Here is a 16,571-nt window from a genome sequence, read left to right on the forward strand (position 1 = left end):
GGCTTTAAAATTTTCATTCTAGTGTCTTTCGTTTGGGAGAAAAATGCAAAGGTACAAGACAGCTTTTCCTTGCCAATATCTCTCTTTTGCAAAGAGCTGCGCATTGGAAAATTCAGGGCTATGTCGTGTAGATGATGGCCTAACAGGAGGCTTTAAAATGTTCTTTCTAGTGTCCTTCGTTTGGGAGAAAAATGCAATGGTACAAGACAGCTTTTCCTTGCCAATATCTCTCTTTTGCAAAGAGCTGTGCATTGGAAAATTCAGGGCTATGTCGGTGTAGATGATGGCCTAACAGGAGGCTTTAAAATTTTCTTTCTAGTGTCCTTCGTTTGGGAGAAAAATGCAATGGTACAAGACAGCTTTTCCTTGCCAATATCTCTTTTGCAAAGAGCTACTCATTGGAAAATTCAGGGCTATGTCGTGTAGATGATGGCCTAACAGGAGGCTTTAAAATTTTCTTTCTAGTGACCTTCGTTTGGGAGAAAAATGCAAAGGTACAAGACAGCTTTTCCTTGCCAATATCTCTCTTTTGCAAAGAGCTGCGCATTGGAAAATTCAGGGCTATGTCGTGTAGATGATGGCCTAACAGGAGGCTTTAAAATTTTCTTTCTAGTGACCTTCGTTTGGGAGAAAAATGCAAAGGTACAAGACAGCTTTTCCTTGCCAATATCTCTCTTTTGCAAAGAGCTACGCATTGGAAAATTCAGGGCTATGTCGTGTAGATGATGGCCTAACAGGAGGCTTTAAAATTTTCTTTCTAGTGTCCTTCGTTTGGGAGAAAAATGCAAAGGTACAAGACAGCTTTTCCTTGCCAATATCTCTATTTTGCAAAGAGCTACGCATTGGAAAATTCAGGGCTATGTCGTGTAGATGATGGCCTAACAGGAGGCTTTAAAATTTTCTTTCTAGTGACCTTCGTTTGGGAGAAAAATGCAAAGGTACAAGACAGCTTTTCCTTGCCAATATCTCTCTTTTGCAAAGAGCTGCGCATTGGAAAATTCAGGGCTATGTCGTGTAGATGATGGCCTAACAGGAGGCTTTAAAATGTTCTTTCTAGTGTCCTTCGTTTGGGAGAAAAATGCAATGGTACAAGACAGCTTTTCCTTGCCAATATCTCTCTTTTGCAAAGAGCTGCGCATTGGAAAATTCAGGGCTATGTCGTGTAGATGATGGCCTAACAGGAGGCTTTAAAATTTTCTTTCTAGTGTCCTTCGTTTGGGAGAAAAATGCAAAGGTACTTTTCCTTGCCAATATCTCTCTTTTGCAAAGAGCTACGCATTGGAAAATTCAGGGCTATGTCGTGTAGATGATGGCCTAACAGGAGGCTTTAAAATTTTCTTTCTAGTGTCCTTCGTTTGGGAGAAAAATGCAATGGTACAAGACAGCTTTTCCTTGCCAATATCTCTCTTTTGCAAAGAGCTGCGCATTGGAAAATTCAGGGCTATGTCGTGTAGATGATGGCCTAACAGGAGGCTTTAAAATTTTCTTTCTAGTGTCCTTCGTTTGGGAGAAAAATGCAAAGGTACAAGACAGCTTTTCCTTGCCAATATCTCTCTTTTGCAAAGAGCTGCGCATTGGAAAATTCAGGGCTATGTCGTGTAGATGATGGCCTAACAGGAGGCTTTAAAATGTTCTTTCTAGTGTCCTTCGTTTGGGAGAAAACTGCAATGGTACATGACAGCTTTTCCTTGCCAATATCTCTCTTTTGCAAAGAGCTGCGCATTGGAAAATGCAGGGCTATGTCGTGTAGATGATGGCCTAACAGGAGGCTTTAAAATTTTCTTTCTAGTGTCCTTCGTTTGGGAGAAAAATGCAAAGGTACAAGACAGCTTTTCCTTGCCAATATCTCTCTTTTGCAAAGAGCTACTCATTGGAAAATTCAGGGCTATGTCGTGTAGATGATGGCCTAACAGGAGGCTTTAAAATTTTCTTTCTAGTGACCTTCGTTTGGGAGAAAAATGCAAAGGTACAAGACAGCTTTTCCTTGCCAATATCTCTCTTTTGCAAAGAGCTGCGCATTGGAAAATTCAGGGCTATGTCGTGTAGATGATGGCCTAACAGGAGGCTTTAAAATTTTCTTTCTAGTGTCCTTCGTTTGGGAGAAAAATGCAATGGTACAAGACAGCTTTTCTTGCCAATATCTCTCTTTTGCAAAGAGCTGCGCATTGGAAAATTCAGGGCTATGTCGTGTAGATGATGGCCTAACAGGAGGCTTTAAAATTTTCTTTCTAGTGTCCTTCGTTTGGGAGAAAAATGCAAAGGTACAAGACAGCTTTTCCTTGCCAATATCTCTCTTTTGCAAAGAGCTACTCATTGGAAAATTCAGGGCTATGTCGTGTAGATGACGGCCTAACAGGAGGCTTTAAAATTTTCTTTCTAGTGACCTTCGTTTGGGAGAAAAATGCAAAGGTACAAGACAGCTTTTCCTTGCCAATATCTCTCTTTTGCAAAGAGCTGCGCATTGGAAAATTCAGGGCTATGTCGTGTAGATGATGGCCTAACAGGAGGCTTTAAAATTTTCTTTCTAGTGTCCTTCATTTGGGAGAAAAATGCAATGGTACAAGACAGCTTTTCCTTGCCAATATCTCTCTTTTGCAAAGAGCTGCGCATTGGAAAATTCAGGGCTATGTCGTGTAGATTATGGCCTAACAGGAGGCTTTAAAATTTTCTTTCTAGTGACCTTCGTTTGGGAGAAAAATGTAAAGGTACAAGACAGCTTTTCCTTGCCAATATCTCTCTTTTGCAAAGAGCTGCGCATTGGAAAATTCAGGGCTATGTCGTGTAGATGATGGCCTAACAGGAGGCTTTAAAATTTTCATTCTAGTGTCTTTCGTTTGGGAGAAAAATGCAAAAGTACAATGCTGCTTTTCCTTGCCGATATCTCTCTTTTGCAAAGAGATAGGCATTGGAAAATGCAGGGCTATAACGTGTAGATGAAGCACTAACAGGAGGCTTTAAAATTTTCATTCTAGTGTCTTTCGTTTGGGAGAAAAATGCAAAGGTACAATACAGCTTTTCCTTGCCGATATCTCTCTTTTGCAAAGAGATAGGCATTGGAAAATTCAGGGCTATAACGTGTAGATGAAGCACTAACAGGAGGCTTTAAAATTTTCATTCTAGTGTCTTTCGTTTGGGAGAAAAATGCAAAGGTACAATACAGCTTTTCCTTGCCAATATCTCTCTTTTGCAAAGAGCTACGGATTGGAAAATTCAGGGCTATGTCGTGTAGATGATGGCCTAACAGGAGGCTTTAAAATTTTCTTTCTAGTGTCCTTCGTTTGGGAGAAAAATGCAAAGGTACAAGACAGCTTTTCCATGCCAATATCTCTCTTTTGCAAAGAGCTACGCATTGGAAAATTCAGGGCTATGTCGTGTAGATGATGGCCTAACAGGAGGCTTTAAAATTTTCTTTCTAGTGTCCTTCGTTTGGGAGAAAAATGCAATGGTACAAGACAGCTTTTCCTTGCCAATATCTCTCTTTTGCAAAGAGCTGCGCATTGGAAAATTCAGGGCTATGTCGTGTAGATGATGGCCTAACAGGAGGCTTTAAAATTTTCTTTCTAGTGTCCTTCGTTTGGGAGAAAAATGCAAAGGTACAAGACAGCTTTTCCTTGCCAATATCTCTCTTTTGCAAAGAGCTACGCATTGGAAAATTCAGGGCTATGTCGTGTAGATGATGGCCTAACAGGAGGCTTTAAAATTTTCTTTCTAGTGTCCTTCGTTTGGGAGAAAAATGCAAAGGCACAAGACAGCTTTTCCTTGCCGATATCTCTCTTTTGCAAAGAGATAGGCATTGGAAAATTCTGGGCTATAACGTGTAGATGAAGCACTAACAGGAGGCTTTAAAATTTTCATTCTAGTGTCCTTCGTTTGGGAGAAAAATGCAAAGGTACAATACAGCTTTTCCTTGCCGATATCTCTCTTTTGCAAAGAGATAGGCATTGGAAAATTCAGGGCTATAACGTGTAGATGAAGCACTAATAGGAGGCTTTAAAATTTTCATTCTAGTGTCCTTCGTTTGGGAGAAAAATGCAAAGGTACAATACAGCTTTTCCTTGCCGATATCTCTCTTTTGCAAAGAGCTAGGCATTGGAAAATTCAGGGCATTAACGTGTAGATGAAGCACTAACAGTAGGCTTTAAAATTTTCATTCTAGTGTCTTTCGTTTGGGAGAAAAATGCACAGGTACAATGCAGCTTTTCCTTGCCGATATCTCTCTTTTGCAAAGAGATAGGCATTGGAAAATGCAGGGCTATAACGTGTAGATGAAGCACTAACAAGAGGCTTTAAAATTTTCATTCTAGTGTCTTTCGTTTGGGAGAAAAATGCAAAGGTACAATACAGCATTTCCTTGCCGATATCTCTCTTTTGCAAAGAGATAGGCATTGGAAAATTCAGGGCTATAACGTGTAGATGAAGCACTAACAGGAGGCTTTAAAGTTTTCATTCTAGTGTCTTTCGTTTGGGAGAAAAATGCAAAGGTACAATACAGCTTTTCCTTGCCAATATCTCTCTTTTGCAAAGAGATAAGCATTGGAAAATTCAGGGCTATAACGTGTAGATGAAGCACTAACAGGAGGCTTTAAAATTTTCATTCTAGTGTCTTTCGTTTGGGAGAAAAATGCAAAGGTACAATACAGCATTTCCTTGCCGATATCTCTCTTTTGCAAAGAGATAAGCATTGGAAAATTCAGGGCTATAACGTGTAGATGAAGCACTAACAGGAGGCTTTAAAATTTTCATTCTAGTGTCTTTCGTTTGGGAGAAAAATGCAAAGGTACAATACAGCATTTCCTTGCCGATATCTCTCTTTTGCAAAGAGATAGGCATTGGAAAATTCAGGGCTATAACGTGTAGATGAAGCACTAACAGGAGGCTTTAAAATTTTCATTCTAGTGTCTTTCGTTTGGGAGAAAAATGCAAAGGTACAATACAGCTTTTCCTTGCCGATATCTCTCTTTTGCAAAGAGATAGGCATTGGTAAATTCAGGGCTATAACGTGTAGATGAAGCACTAATAGGAGGCTTTAAAATTTTCATTCTAGTGTCTTTCGTTTGGGAGAAAAATGCAAAGGTACAATACAGCTTTTCCTTGCCGATATCTCTCTTTTGCAAAGAGATAGGCATTGGAAAATTCAGGGCTATAACGTGTAGATGAAGCACTAACAGGAGGCTTTAAAATTTTCATTCTAGTGTCCTTCGTTTGGGAGAAAACTGCAGAGGTACAATACAGCTTTTCCTTGCCGATATCTCTCTTTTGCAAAGAGATAGGCATTGGTAAATTCAGGGCTATAACGTGTAGATGAAGCACTAATAGGAGGCTTTAAAATTTTCATTCTAGTGTCCTTCGTTTGGGAGAAAAATGCAAAGGTACAATACAGCTTTTCCTTGCCGATATCTCTCTTTTGCAAAGAGATAGGCATTGGAAAATTCAGGGCTATAACGTGTAGATGAAGCACTAACAGGAGGCTTTAAAATTTTCATTCTAGTGTATTTCGTTTGGGAGAAAAATGCAAAGGTACAATACCGCTTTTCCTTGCCGATATCTCTCTTTTGCAAAGAGCTAGGCATTGGAAAATTCAGGGCTATAACGTGTAGATGAAGCACTAATAGGAGGCTTTAAAATGTTCAATCTAGTGTCCTTCGTTTGGGAGAAAAATGCAAAAGTACAATGCTGCTTTTCCTTGCCAATATCTCTCTTTTGCAAAGAGATAAGCATTGGAAAATTCAGGGCTATAACGTGTAGATGAAGCACTAACAGGAGGCTTTAACATTTTCATTCTAGTGTCTTTCGTTTGGGAGAAAAATGCAAAGGTACAATACAGCTTTTCCTTGCCAATATCTCTCTTTTGCAAAGAGCTAGGCATTGGAAAATGCAGGGCTATAACGTGTAGATGAAGCACTAACAGGAGGCTTTACAATTTTCATTCTAGTGTCTTTCGTTTGGGAGAAAAATGCAAAGGTACAATGCTGCTTTTCCTTGCCGATATCTCTCTTTTGCAAAGAGATAGGCATTGGAAAATGCAGGGCTATAACGTGTAGATGAAGCACTAACAGGAGGCTTTAAAATTTTCATTCTAGTGTCTTTCGTTTGGGAGAAAAATGCAAAGGTACAATACAGCTTTTCCTTGCCGATATCTCTCTTTTGCAAAGAGATAGGCATTGGAAAATTCAGGGCTATAACGTGTAGATGAAGCACTAACAGGAGGCTTTAAAATTTTCATTCTAGTGTCTTTCGTTTGGGAGAAAAATGCAAAGGTACAATACAGCTTTTCCTTGCCGATATCTCTCTTTTGCAAAGAGATAGGCATTGGAAAATTCAGGGCTATAACGTGTAGATGAAGCACTAACAGGGGGCTTTAAAATTTTCATTCTAGTGTCCTTCGTTTGGGAGAAAACTGCAAAGGTACAATACAGCTTTTCCTTGCCGATAGCTCTCTTTTGCAAAGAGATAGGCATTGAAAAATTCAGGGCTATAACGTGTAGATGAAGCACTAATAGGAGGCTTTAAAATTTTCATTCTAGTGTCCTTCGTTTGGGAGAAAAATGCAAAGGTACAATACAGCAGGGCCAGCTCGAGGCATGTTCGACTCGAGCTGCCGCGCAGGGCGCCACCCTTAATGGGCGCCGTGCGCTGGCGCCGCCATGTCGGAGCCTGGAGCCGGCCCTGATCTCCCCTGCTGTCCTCCGAGTCCCGGCTGGCACTGTGCGCTATGCGGCGCCGGCGTCTGATGTCAGACACCGGCGCCGCACAGACAGCGGGCGCGCACAGCAGCACTCACCCTCCCTCGGCAGCACAGCAGCACTCACCCTCCCTCGGCCTCGGCACAGCAGGTACTGGGGGCACATGTGGCACTGTGGGGGGCATTTATCTGGCACTGTGGGGGCACTGGGGGGCATTCATTTATCTGGCACTGTGGGGGGGGGACATTTATCTGTGCACTGTGAGGGGGCATTACTGTATCTGGCACTGTGGGGGCATGTATGTATCTGGCACTGTGGGGGCATTTCTGTATCTGGCACTGGGGGGGTATATCTGCACTGTGGGGGCACTTATTTATCTGGCACTGGGGGCATTTATTTATCTGGCACTGGGGGCATTTATTTATCTGGCACTGTGGGGGCATTTATTTATCTGGCACTGGGGGGGCATATCGGCACTGTGGGGGTATTTATGTATCTGGCACTGTGGGGGTATATCTGCACTGTGGGGGCACTTATTTATCTGGCACTGGGGGGCATTCATTTATCTGGCACTGGGGGCATTTATTTATCTGGCACTGTGGGGGCACTTATTTATCTGGCACTGGGGGCATTTATTTATCTGGCACTGTGGGGGCATTTATCTGGCACTGTGGGGGCATTTCTGGCACTGTGGGGGCATATCTGCGCTGTGGGGGCATTTATGTATCTGCGCTGTGGGGGCATTTATGTATCTGCACTGTGGGGGCATGTATGTATCTGGCACTGTGGGGGCATTTCTGTATCTGGCACTGGGAGGGCATATCGGCACTGTGGGGGTATTTATGTATCTGGCACTGTGGGGGTATATCTGCACTGTGGGGGCACTTATTTATCTGGCACTGGGGGCATTTATTTATCTGGCACTGTGGGGGCATTTATTTATCTGGCACTGTGGGGGGCATTTATTTATCTGGTACTGTGGGGGCATATCTGGCACTGGGGGCATTAATGTATCTGACACTGTGAGGGGCAATAATGCATCTGGCACTGTGTGGGCACTTATGCATCTGGCACTGGGGGCATTTATGCATCTGGCAATGTGTGGGCATTTATGTATCTGGCACTGGGGGCATTTATGTATCTGGCCCTTTGGGGGCATATCTGGCACTGTGGGGGCATTTTTATATATGGCACTGTGGGTGCATATCTGGCACTGTGTGGCCATTTATGTAGCTGGCACTGCTGGGGGGCATGTCACGTGTAGCTGGCACTGCTGGGGGGGGCATGTCACGTGTAGCTGGCACTGCTGGGGAGCATGTCGCGTGTAGCTGGCACTGCTGGGGAGCATGTCGCGTGTAGCTGGCACTGCTGGGGAGCATGTCGCGTGTAGCTGGCACTGCTGGGGAGCATGTCGCGTGTAGCTGGCACTGCTGGGGAGCATGTCGCGTGTAGCTGGCACTGCTGGGGAGCATGTCACGTGTAGCTGGCACTGCTGGGGGGCATGTCACGTGTAGCTGGCACTGCTGGGGAGCATGTCATGTAGTGTTCCCGCTAGGCGTCTGTGGCTAGGCAATGTGTCTCAGTGCTGTGCCTGGCGCAAAGTGTATAGGAGGTTCTACCTGGTGCAGTGTGTATTAGCTGCACTACTGTGTGGTGTAATGCAAATTGCCACTATTATGTGGCCACGTACCTTCCCCACGAAGTAACTCCCCTTAATTTTTGCTGCGCGCCTTCGGCGCGCACTGTCCATGCTTTGACATATAGGTATGAGAACAACAAGCAGTATGTACATCATTTTGCCCTCCTAACTTAAAAATGTGCCCTCCCTGTGATCAGCACCATGCCCTAAAAAGTGAACACTATCATGTGTAGCTGGCACTGCTGCGGGGCATGTCATGTGTAGCTGGCACTGCTGCGGGGCATGTCATGTGTAGCTGGCACTGGTGCGGGGCATGTCATGTGTAGCTGGCACTGCTGCGGGGCATGTCATGTGTAGCTGGCACTGCTGCGGGGCATGTCATGTGTAGCTGGCACTGCTGCGGGGCATGTCATGTGTAGCTGGCACTGCTGCGCTGCATGTCATGTGTAGCTGGCACTGCACATTATGTGTATCTGGCACTATACTGGAGACATTGTGTGTAAGGAACACTACTGTGGCTATGTGTAAGGCTGCTAATTGTGTGAAAATATGTTTATAGTTTGATGATATGAAGTTACGATGCCACGCCCACTTTTCCAGAGGCCACACCCACTTTTCCGGGAACGCGCGCGCGCCTTCGGCGCGCGCATGGGGGGGGGGGCGCTTTTACATTTTCTCGCTCAGGGTGCTAGTAGGCCTGGAGCCGGCCCTGCAATACAGCTTTTCCTTGCCGATATCTCTCTTTTGCAAAGAGATAGGCATTGGAAAATTCAGGGCTATAACGTGTAGATGAAGCACTAACAGGAGGCTTTAAAATTTTCATTCTAGTGTATTTCGTTTGGGAGAAAAATGCAAAGGTACAATACCGCTTTTCCTTGCCGATATCTCTCTTTTGCAAAGAGCTAGGCATTGGAAAATTCAGGGCTATAACGTGTAGATGAAGCACTAATAGGAGGCTTAAAAATTTTCAATCTAGTGTCCTTCGTTTGGGAGAAAAATGCAAAGGTACAATACAGCTTTTCCTTGCCAATATCTCTCTTTTGCAAAGAGCTAGGCATTGGAAAATTCAGGGCTATAACGTGTAGATGAAGCACTAACAGGAGGCTTTAAAATTTTCATTCTAGTGTCTTTCGTTTGGGAGAAAAATGCAAAAGTACAATGCTGCTTTTCCTTGCCGATATCTCTCTTTTGCAAAGAGATAAGCATTGGAAAATTCAGGGCTATAACGTGTAGATGAAGCACTAACAGGAGGCTTTAAAATTTTCATTCTAGTGTCTTTCGTTTGGGAGAAAAATGCAAAGGTACAATACAGCTTTTCCTTGCCAATATCTCTCTTTTGCAAAGAGCTAGGCATTGGAAAATGCAGGGCTATAACGTGTAGATGAAGCACTAACAGGAGGCTTTACAATTTTCATTCTAGTGTCTTTCGTTTGGGAGAAAAATGCAAAGGTACAATGCTGCTTTTCCTTGCCGATATCTCTCTTTTGCAAAGAGATAGGCATTGGAAAATGCAGGGCTATAACGTGTAGATGAAGGCCTAACAGGAGGCTTTAAAATTTTCATTCTAGTGTCCTTCGTTTGGGAGAAAAATGCAAAAGTACAATACAGCTTTTCCTTGCCAATATCTCTCTTTTGCAAAGAGCTAGGCATTGGAAAATTCAGGGCTATACCGTGTAGATGAAGCACTAACAGGAGGCTTTTAAATTTTCATTCTAGTGTCCTTCGTTTGGTAGAAAAATGCAAAGGTACAATACAGCTTTTCCTTGCCGATATCTCTCTTTTGCAAAGAGATAGGCATTGGAAAATTCAGGGCTATAACGTGTAGATGAAGCACTAACAGGAGGCTTTAAAATTTTCATTCTAGTGTCTTTCGTTTGGGAGAAAAATGCAAAGGTACAATACAGCTTTTCCTTGCCGATATCTCTCTTTTGCAAAGAGATAGGCATTGGAAAATTCTGGGCTATAACGTGTAGATGAAGCACTAACAGGAGGCTTTAAAATTTTCATTCTAGTGTCCTTCGTTTGGGAGAAAAATGCAAAGGTACAATACAGCTTTTCCTTGCCGATATCTCTCTTTTGCAAAGAAATAGGCATTGGAAAATTCAGGGCTATAACGTGTAGATGAAGCACTAATAGGAGGCTTTAAAATTTTCATTCTAGTGTCCTTCGTTTGGGAGAAAAATGCAAAGGTACAATAAAGCTTTTCCTTGCCGATATCTCTCTTTTGCAAAGAAATAGGCATTGGAAAATTCAGGGCTATAACGTGTAGATGAAGCACTAACAGGAGGCTTTAAAATTTTCATTCTAGTGTCTTTCGTTTGGGAGAAAAATGCAAAGGTACAATACAGCTTTTCCTTGCCGATATCTCTCTTTTGCAAAGAGCTAGGCATTGGAAAATTCAGGGCTATAACGTGTAGATGAAGCACTAACAGTAGGCTTTAAAATTTTCATTCCCAATGGGGATGGCTTCCCGGGAGGTAACCCCTATTGAGTGAAGGGAGTATATAGGATACGACCCAGTGGTACCTGACGACATAGATACTAACAGCTATTTAATAACATTACGCTAGAAAGTGATTATTAGCAACATATATATCTATATAAACAACCCCGCCAGGGTTGTGCCTTCAAAAATAATCACACACGGACACGCTTTTTAAACCTTTTTTTCACATCTCTTTATTCTTCTTATGCACATGTATGTTAGTTCTGTGATTTTAACCTTTATGTTTCACTGCAGTTTGGGATAATAATATTAATATTTATCCAATTTTAATACATACTTAATAAAGGTTATATTTTATGATTCATTCATTCTGTCCAGTGCGTCAACAGTGCAGATTTCTTCTTGTTTTTTCTCCCAAATTCTATAACAATGACAGTAAATGTTGTTTCTTTTCAAACAGAACTTTCTTGACCATGCTACTTGCTTGAAAGATCTGGGAGCACATGGAAAACAGTACAAACCATGCAGTATCACAAGAGCCTTTATTTGATCTTTCATGAAGATAGAGCAGAATTGAGGACACGTCAACAATTTCTGCCGAAGGTGGTTCATCTTTCCACATGGTGCCTTTGGCCACTGACACCTTCGTTGAGTCAAAGTCTCTGGCTGTGGTCAGAACTTTGAAAATTTATGTCACCAGAACGGTTCAGATTAGGAAAACAGAGGCTCTGTTTGTCCTGTATGCTCCCAACAGGATTGGGTGTCCTGCTTCCATGTAGACCATTATGCGCTGGATCTGTGGTAAGATTCAGCATGCTCATTCCATGGCAGGATTGCCGTTACTGAATTAGGTGAAGACCCATTCTACTAGAAAGGTGGGTTCATCCTGGGCAGCTGGTCGGGGAGTCTCGGCATTGCAACTTTGCCGAGCAGCTATTTAGTAAACACTTTTGCTAAGTTTTACAAGTTTGATACCTTGGCTGATGATAACCTCAAGTTGGGTCATTCGACTGCAGAGTCGTACGCACTCTCCCACCCGTTCAAGAGCTTTGGTATAACCCCATGGTTCTTAATGTGACCCCAGCATCCTCTAGGTCGTATGAGAAAATAGGATTTTAATACCTACCGGTAAATCCTTTTCTCTTAGTCCGTAGAGGATGCTGGGCACCCGTCCCAGTCCATACTGTGTCTGCAGTTATTACTTGTGGTTATACACATGTTATGTTATGGTTCTGGTCAGCTTTTTGCTGCAATTGTTCATGCCGTTGGCTTGTGTTCTGTTGAATGCCACGTTCTGCGGCATGCTTAAGGTGTGAGCTGGTAAGATGCTCACCTTAGTTTAACAATAAATCCTTTCCTCGAAATGTCCGTCTCCCTGGGCACAGTTCCTATAACTGGAGTCTGGAGGAGGGGCATAGAGGGAGGAGCCAGTTCACACCCTTTGAAAGTCTTAAAGTGCCCATGTCTCTTGCGGATCCCGTCTATACCCCATGGTTCTTAATGTGACCCCAGCATCCTCTACGGACTAAGAGAAAAGGATGCCCTTGCGCACTATCCTGACTTCTCCTCCCGTCTGCTTACTTTGTGCCTTCCAACGCACAATGCGAACTACAGGTGGTGCTGCAGGGCCCACACCCTTTTACTTGCCTTACAGAACAGCTCTGGAGCTGTTACAGTGCCCAGCTGCTGCAAGAAATCAGCTTGAATGCTTCAGGGGATGGGGCATGGCCAACATGAGCCCCACACCAAAGGAGGGTGGGGGTGTTTAATGCGAACTAGGGGTCATCCAAGCACCGCAAAAGGCCGCCATGCCCTGCATGCCCCTTTTCTCTTTTCATATGCAGATGAGGGTTCCAGCCAACTTTGGCCCACATCTTGGATGACATCACCGTATGCAAATCCGTCTTCTGCAGACCTTCCCCCAGGAATGCTTGTACTAGTTGTTGCATATGGTTTGATATTTGATGGTGCTTCAATATTAGGCAGCCTTCCACCCTCCCATGTTCATCTGAACAGATGTGGTCTCCCTGCAGTTGTTGTCCCCAGACGAGAGTTCCCTTGTGCGTCCTCAGTTGAATCTCCTTAACTTGACGGGGGAGGGGCTGCCCGAGCAGCCACCCTCCCCAGCCCTATCCCAACTCATACTTATTTTGCATATGAGATCTCTTGATCATGAAGATTGTTCTCACAGGGTGAGGTTCATCCATTATATTTTAAAATAGGAAGGTACAAATTACATATTTGAATTGCATCTATGTGCTGGATTCAAATGTCCCCCCCCCCTTCCTTTCTCAATTGTGCCCGTCAGCAGCTATTCTAAGGTTGCTGCCAATGGGTGTGACACATTAATTTCTTCTGTGGGGTACACTGGACTCCACAAGGATTCACATTGGGGTGTAGAGTAGGATCTTGATCTGAGGCACCAACCGGCTCAAAGCTTTTGACTGTTCCCAAGATGCTCAGCGCATCCTCCTCTATAACCCCGCTTCCATGAACAGGGAGCTCAGTTTGTAGTTGGTGCCTTCAGTAGCAGGCCACTTAACAGGGGCCTGCCTCAGGCAGCCTATTCTTAGCTATTAATTTTGACAAGAAAAGAAGAACTTGTTTTATGAGAATCTACAAGGGCTGCAGCAGGCTAGGTCTAATAGACATCTTTACTGCAGCTTGATCACTCCCAGCGGCGCTGTATACTCCCGTGCCCTGGTTGCTGGGTCACTGCAGCGGAGGCTCCAGTTTCTTCCTAAGGTCAGTCACACACACACCGCCCTTCCGGATCACGAGGCCGCTGATGAAGGGGAGCGTGGCCGTAGGGGGTGGACCGTGTGCGCACTGGCGTGGACACTGATTACTGGGCAGCCGCTCCACTAGCCACCAGGTACAGTTAAGGAGCACAGGTCTGGGAGTTTTACTCCTATATTAACCCAATTTTGTACTGCCCGCAGCGCATTGTGATAGGTAATAGGGCCTGATTCAGGTTGGAATGCAATCACAATAAGCGATCCAACTGCAAAAATTGCTAACAGCATACGCATGTGCCTGCATTTTCTGCGGCACCCCGCAGAGAATGCGATCGCCTCTGCCTGTCAATCGGGGCGGGGGGGGGAGAGGGGGGTCAGCAACACTCCATTTCCAAGTCAGGGATGGAGCGGTGCGGGGGCAAGGCTTCAAAATGGGGTCTGCAACGGAGGAGACACAGGGGGCGTGGTCACAGCGGCTGTATGACATCACATTCAGCCGCTGTGATCACAAAAATGGTGGCGGCTTCCTGCGCGCACATACAGTTTGCACCAGCAGGAGGCTACACCATTTTTTATGATCACGCTGAACTGCAGTGCGACTGCAATTACAGCATGGTCAAGAATGGAGGCGTCATGCTGGGTGGCCATGCCCTGTCACTGTGCAGGAGCCAGCACCGCACACACACTAGTCCCCGGGTGCAGCCCCCAACCCCCGGGACACCCGGAGCAACAAAATGTAGATTCAGGCCACCAGGCCACGCCCCTACCTATGAAACCATGCCTCCTTTTTACCATTGCGCTGCTTATCTGCGCGCACTGCATTACAATCTCCTTCGCCACCTCTCTGGGTGTCACCAGTGATAGTGACACCTCTGCCATGCTTGTAGCAGCTGGTCCTAAGATCTACGCCTCAAGCCCTGAGTGTTTGCCCTTGTGACTTGTTGATCATCATAGCGAAGCAGATGCTTACAGAAAACTGCAGGGGCTTAGATTGAAAATAAAAAAATTGATGGGTATAAGGTAGAGAGGAGCGGGTTCGGTTCTCCGAGAACCGAATTCCCGACGAACTCCATGTGGTTTACACTGGTCCGAGGCAGGCTCGGTTGTTCCCGCCTGACTCGGAAAACCTGAACAAGGGAAAATGTCATCATCCCGCTGTCGGATTCTCTCGAGATTCGGATTCCATATAAAGAGCTGCGCGTTGCCGCCATTTTTACTCGTGCATTGAAGAAAGAGCGGAGAGGACGTGGCTATGTTCTCTTAGTGGAAATCTCAATATCAGTGCTCAGTATCAGTGGTTACTTATTGCTGCTCAGTAATACTAGTAGTGTGTCTCTCCTGCTCAGTGTCAGTTCTCAGTAGTATCCTCATCAGTGCTCAGTATCACTGCTCATTGTCTTGTGCTGCATTGTGGTGCTCAGCATACTACAGTACATTACTAATAGTCCAGTGCTGCATCTTGCTGCTCAGTGTCAGTTCTAGTATCCTCATCAGTGCTCACTATCACTGCTCATTACATTGTGGTGTTCTGTATACTACAGTAACATAGTAATATAGTAACATATAGTAACATAGTTTTTGAGGTTGAATAGAGGCAAATTGCCCATCGTGTTCAACCTGTTTTAAGTTGTGATGATTCTACATACTTGCTGAATAATGTTTTATGACTAGTTAGCTACTATAACTCATGTTACCCCCGGATTAACCATGTTGATATTTTAAGTATTATAACCTTGGATAGCTTTTTCATTCAGAAATGTATCCATTCCTTTTTTAAATCCAATTACAGAGTCCGCCATTACCACCTTCCCTGGCAGGGAATTCCACATCCTGATTGCCCTAACAGTGAACATCATAGTATCTCACCTGGCAGGTAAGTAGGAGTTGGGCTAGAGCTGTGGAGGATTGCTGCTCGGGCACCCCCTGTCAAGTGAAGGAGATCCAACTGAGGCAGCACAAGGGAACTCTCGAAAGAAGAACAAGGCTAGAGGAAGATCTGAGACAAAGAAATCTGACTTTTACCAGAGCTGACCAGAGGAAAGCACAAACGCAGTCCCCCACTACCACAAATAATGCAGTCGAGTTTCCCACATTTGGGGAAATCACAGGGGTCAGCATACCCAGAGTGCAATGAATGAACCTCACCCTGGGAGAACAATCTTCATGACCATGGTATCTCCTATGCAAAATAAGTATGATTTGGGATAGGGCTGGGGAGGGCCGCTGCTCAGGCACATCTCTGTCAAGTAAAGGAGATTCAACTGAGGCAACACAAGGGAACTCTCATCTGGGGACAACAACTGCAGGGAGAACACATATTTTCAGATGAACATGGGAGGGCAGAAGGCTGCCTAACACTGAAGCACCCCCAAACAACAAACCAAATGCAACTACTAGTGCAAGCATTCCTGGGGGAAGGCCTGCAGCAGATGGATTTGCATATGGTGATGTCATCCAAGCAGTGGGTCAAAGTTGGCTTCAACCCTCGTCTGCATATGAAAATAAAAAAGGGGTGTGCAGGGCATGGCGGCCTTTTGCGGCGCTTGGATGACCCCTAGTTTGCATTAAACACCTCCACCTTCCTTCGGTGTGGGGCTCATGTTGGCTATGCCCCAGCCCCTGAAGCATTCAAGCTGATTTCTTGCAGCAGCTGGGCACTGTAACAGCTCCAGAGCTGCTCTGTAAAGCAAGTAAAAGGGTGTGGGCCCTGCAGCACTACCTGTAGTTTGCATTGTGCGTTGGAAGGCACAAAGTAAGCAGACGGGAGAAGTCAGGATAGTGCACAAGGGCATAGAAGGGAGCGGCTCAAGAAAAGAGAAGTGGAAACAGACAGCAAACTAGGCTGGAGAGAGACCTGAGACAAAGAGATCTGAATTATACGAGAGCCGACCAGAGGAAACACAAATTATGTAATCAAGTGTCCCACATTTGGGGAAATCGTAGGAGCAGCACACCCAGAGTGCATTGGGTGAGCCTTGCCCTGGGAGAAGCACCTTCCTGATCATAGTATCTCACCTGGCAGGTAAGTAGGAGTTGGGCTAGAGCTGGGGAGGGTCGCTGTTCGG

The 16,571-nt window shown here is 44.8% G+C and overlaps 2 non-coding genes across 2 annotated transcripts; both read right to left on the reverse strand.

The window, feature by feature from the left end:
• Positions 1–15,538: 15,538 nt before the first annotated feature.
• Positions 15,539–15,702, reverse strand: LOC135009006 (U1 spliceosomal RNA). Its single transcript, XR_010208596.1, has one exon. It is a non-coding gene; the product is annotated as a U1 spliceosomal RNA (small nuclear RNA).
• Positions 15,703–16,373: 671 nt separating this feature from the next.
• LOC135009221 (U1 spliceosomal RNA) lies at positions 16,374–16,536 on the reverse strand. Its single transcript, XR_010208789.1, has one exon. It is a non-coding gene; the product is annotated as a U1 spliceosomal RNA (small nuclear RNA).
• Positions 16,537–16,571: the final 35 nt, after the last annotated feature.

The sequence above is a fragment of the Pseudophryne corroboree genome, unplaced genomic scaffold (assembly GCF_028390025.1).
Source record: "Pseudophryne corroboree isolate aPseCor3 unplaced genomic scaffold, aPseCor3.hap2 scaffold_225, whole genome shotgun sequence".
Taxonomy (NCBI): domain Eukaryota; kingdom Metazoa; phylum Chordata; class Amphibia; order Anura; family Myobatrachidae; genus Pseudophryne; species Pseudophryne corroboree.